General features: G+C 47.4%; 1 pseudogene; it reads right to left on the bottom strand.

Moving 5' to 3' along the window:
* Positions 1–4250: 4250 nt before the first annotated feature.
* Positions 4251–4480, bottom strand: LOC111153476 (annotated as a pseudogene).
* Between the last annotated feature and the right edge of the window lie 391 nt (positions 4481–4871).

Here is a 4871-nt window from a genome sequence, read left to right as displayed (position 1 = left end):
ATATTAAGTCTTCCATTCGGTATGGAATAGAAGTGGCGAAAGTGACCACCCTTGCCTTCCTTGTTCATGATCTTGGGGGAAAATATTCGGGCCTCAACTATTGAATACGACATGGAATTTTTATAGAGTCCTTTGTCAGATGAAAAAAAAAATCTGTACTGTACTGAGCACGTTAAAAAAATTATGAATGGGTGTTAGATTTTGTCAACTTTTTTTCACCCATCGAGACATCCTGTGGCTTTAGTTCACTGACCTTTTAATATGGTAATTATATTGTTTTTGGATGTTAAACCAGTTTAGCAATCCTAGCATAAGCTTCTGGATATTTTAAAAGCTGTTACATTGATTTATTAAGACTTTGTTAAGTATTTTGGTCCATGTTCATGAGTGATATCGAGCTGCGGCTCTTTTTTCTTCTTTTTGTATCTTTACGTGTCTTTGGTGTCACCATTACGGACCTCAGCAACAGAATTGACAAGTGCTAATTTCTCCTGTATTATCTGTGGTAATTTGTGAAAATTAGTATTATTCCTTTTTTCATATGTTGATAGAATTAATCTATGAAGCCATCTGCACCTGGAATCTTTTTGTGGAAAGATTTTTTACTACTGATTTAATTTCTTCAGCAATTATAGTCCACTCAGATTTTCCATTCCTTCTTTCGTCAGTTTTGGTATTTGTGTATTTCTAGGACCCCAGTGTTCACGGCAGCAACGTCCACAACAGCCAAACTGTGGAAGGAGCTGAGACGCCCTTCAGCAGATGAATGGATAAAGAAGATGTGGTCAGTACATACGATGGAATATTCCTCAGCCATCAGAAAGGATGAATATGCACCTTTTACACTGACATGGATGAGACTGGAGGGGGTGATGTTGAGTGAAATAGATCAAGCGGAGAAAGACAATTAACACGTGGTCTCAGTCATATGCGAAGGAGTGAAGGATATTGGTAAGGAACAGCGATAGCGTAGAAGAATATTCCTAAGGGATAGTACAGAAGACTGTAGGGGAAGGAAGAGAGGGGGAGTGGGAATCAGAGAGGGAGACAAACCATGAGAGACCATGGACCGCAGAAAACAAGCTGAGGGTTTCAGAGGGGAGGATGGGTTAGAGGGTGATGGGTGCTAAGGGAGGCATGTGTTGTCATGAGCACTGGGTGTTACACACAACTAATGAATCGTTGAACACTACATCAAAAACTAATGATGTGCTGAATATTGGCTAAATGAACATAATAAAAATAACCAAATAATCATCAGTCACCAGTTCACAATTCTGTGGTTTGGCAACTTGAACCGGGCACCAGTGGGTGATCTTCCCACTTGTCTCACCTGGAGTGAGTGCCTCTGGGGCTGGACCTCTAGAGCGGACTCCCCTGCATGACTATCAGCTGGGATCCTGTGTTCTGTCCCCAGGGACTCTGCAGCAGGATGGCCCGAGCCCAGGGTGCCCCTTCCCAGTGCAGTGAGAAGAGGGAAGGTCCAATGCGCAAGCTCTGCTTGAGGCACATTTGCTAACGCCCCCTGGTCCCCATCTGTCATAAGGCCAAACCCAGACTCAGGGGGTGGAGAGACCGGTGTACATCATGGTGGGGACGGCCGAGAGGAATGCACAGCGGATCACACACCCCAGCACTTTTCATCTGGAGTCCTCCTCCGGTGAGGGGGCCTGGCTACCGCGCTCCTTGCTTTTGCACCTTTTGACTACTCGGTTTATCCGTTCATTTAATAAGTGTTTGTTGAGCACCTCTCACGTGTCAGGAATAGTTTTAAGGACTGGAGATACGCAGAGAGATAGAAAAGGATTCCACTGGCTATTAAGAGAAAGATCACGAGAACGCCTAGTGCAGAAAGTGATGTTGGTAATAAAAGCAGGTATTTCCACTGAGTGGATTTTGGAAACAGCAAGAGGAGACTTGACCTGGGTCTGGAAGGAGGGGCTGGGGTCTTCCAGGTCAAGGGAAGGTGCAGCTTTCCATCAACATTACAGGACACGAATAGGTCTTGTTGGCTGGGACCTACAGGTGCCTGGTATTGCTGGAAGGCTGAGGAGTACATGGGCGCATCTCTGTCCTCAAGGAATTTAACAGGGGTAGGAGAGAGAAACAAGTCATCTAACCAAAGCTGTGGTGTGTGGGGGCTCGTTGCTACTGGTAAACGTACTAAGATGGGGCACCTGACCATAGGCCATGGCGCACGGTGCACCATATGGTGTACCTTGGGAGTCTGTGGGAGAGGAAGACTGGGAAGGAGAGACCCCAAGGGCTGACGTTCAGGAGCTAGAGACTGCCCTGAGCAAGGAGAAGCAAGGAGGTTCCATTGGGCTGGCGGAAGGACGCTGGGTGCTGAGAGACACAGACGGCCAGTAACTCACAATGGCCCCCATGGCATAGAGGAAGGCACTCTAGCCTTGTTCCAGAGAGTTATGGGAGAATACTGAAGATGCATGTGTGCGTGTGTGTGTGAGTGAGTGTGCACGTGTGGGTGTGCAAGCATGTACCTGTACAGGTGAGGAAGGATGAGGAGGTGGGGCAAAGGCTTACAACCACAATTACACATCAGAGAGATTGTTCAGCCTGGGATGTGAAAGACGGATTGGGAAGACAATAACATATTTAAATTTTAACTTTAAGGAACAGAGTGGCTGAGGTCATAGGGATGGTACTGGATGGTCGTGGAGACACACACACAGTGGGAAGCAGAGGCAGAAAGCAAGGGGCAAGCATCCAAGAGGCCCCGCAGAGCTGGTTCTCCCGCCACACTAGCCTCATGTGGGATCCCATGTGCCAAGCATGGCCTGCTGAGAACCTTGGATTGGCCATTCCCTCAGTGTCCATGTGGCTCACATCCTTACCTCCTTCCTCTGTGCAGGAGCCATTTCCTGGTGAGAACTAGCCTGGGGGCCATCACCGCTCCCACACCGGCTCCCACCCGGCTTGCACCTGTGTGTCTGTCCCTGTGGCCTCTATCACCTTCTACAGTGCTGCATATAATTTACTCATCTACCATGGTCATTGTCAATTGACTCCTTCCCCCTCCATTGAAATGAAAAAAAAAAAAAAAAAAGAGATGAAAACTATGAATTTCATCTCTTTTTTTCTTGATGCTCCCACTGCCTTGAAAATGTTGGTCACATAACCGGTGCTGAAGACACGCTCATCAAACATACCCACGCCAGATGGTCTAGAGAAGTGAGGTAAGGGCAGAACTCCGTTCAGGGCTTGGACAGCCCGCAGGAGTCACACTCGTGAAGAATGAAGATTCTAAAATGAAGGGCGGGGCAGAGAATAGACCAGGACGAGGCAGAGACCAAGCAAAGATCAGGCGTGGTTGACCAGCACCGTCTGCAGACCAAAGTGGGCACATTTTCCCTGGAGAAAAATTGTAGTTTAGGAAAGTCCTTTCCAGAATGGAGTAAATGCAGTGTGAGGGTGTGTGGGGCCAAGGGCAGGAAGGAAGGGGAAGGGAGACAAAGAAGAGAGAGAGGCTGGCCACCTGCCAGAGGTCCCTGAAGCCAGAGGAGAGGAATGCCCATGCCAGGTGAAGTCTGTCTCTGTTAAGAAGCAGGCGAGACCACAGCGGGAAGATGGGGCGCCCGTGAAGCCATCTGATGCAGAGACACGGATCTGCTCATTCTCGCTCACCTGGTTAGTCAGGGGGTCTGCGGATCGTCCCGCGGGGTCCCCGGTGACTCAGGGGGTTTGCGGATCGTCCCTCGGGGTCCCAGATGAGGCTGAGGGCACAGGGAGGAGGCTGAGGGAGGGGCGTGTGGGCTCGGGCTCGAGGGCCTGCAGCGAGGAAGGCCCGGCGGACGCTGGCGGCCATCTGACAGGAGGGTGGACGGACCACCGGGTTGTCAGCCCTTCAAGGCCATGTCTTCAGTGTTTCTCTGGTCGCCTGTGGGAGCGCTCGGGGCCGTCTGTGAGACTCCCAGGACGTTGGCCCTGCCGCAGAAGAAACATATCAGCAAAATAAAACAATAGAAATAAATCTAAATAAACCATCAAATATAATTACTACAAATGTAGTAAGAGCTTTAATTAAAATTCTAATATTATCAAAACAGATTAAGGAAAAACAAAACCCATAAGCCTTTCTAAGAGACATTTTTTTGACTATGATAGAAGTTTGTTTAACGAAAGTTCAAGATGAAAATGCACATGACCCGATGTTTATATTGTAGTAAAACAAGTACAGTGGGGAGTGGGCGTGTGGGGAGCTGGTTTCTCCTGATGAACACGTGCATTGCCTACATTCGTCGCAAGGCTTCTAACCCGATACGATTTCCTCTATTAGCACCAACCGCTCCGGTATTGTTCTGTGGCTGCTGGCTGCCGTCTCCACACATCCCTCTATCACAAGAGGAATGAAAGGACTGAGCCCCCACAATATTCCCTGGGCATGTCTGCCACCAGTTAATTTCAATGATAATTTGTTCTCCACAAATTTTTTCAGCTCGGGAGGGTAAGCTTTGCTCATGGTGTCTACTCAGCAAGCTCCAAGATGCCTAAGAGACATTTTTTTTTTTAAACAAGGAAAAAAAAAAGAAAACAAAAAGATGAAAAATGATACAGCAGGAAAACATTAGCCAAAAACCGTTCCAGTTACATTCAGGTAGAAGACATATAGACATGGAGGGGTTCAGTACATACTGATAAGAGTCAGTGCCGAGAAATGATGGAACAGATCAAAATTTGCACGAGCTTAATAAGAGAGTTAAGACATGTAAAGCAAAAATTGATTTGCACTACTAGGTATTTGCCCAAATAATACAAAAATACTAATTCAAAGGGACGCATGCGCCCCATCACTTAGAGGAGCATTATCTATAATAGCCAAACTACGGAAACAGCTCCCGTGTCCATCACAG

The sequence above is a fragment of the Enhydra lutris genome, unplaced genomic scaffold (assembly GCF_002288905.1).
Source record: "Enhydra lutris kenyoni isolate GAN:26980312 unplaced genomic scaffold, ASM228890v2 scaffoldscaffold32, whole genome shotgun sequence".
In the NCBI taxonomy this organism is placed as follows: domain Eukaryota; kingdom Metazoa; phylum Chordata; class Mammalia; order Carnivora; family Mustelidae; genus Enhydra; species Enhydra lutris.
Note: the sequence above shows the minus strand (reverse complement) of the source record. Positions and strands in the feature narration are given on the sequence as shown.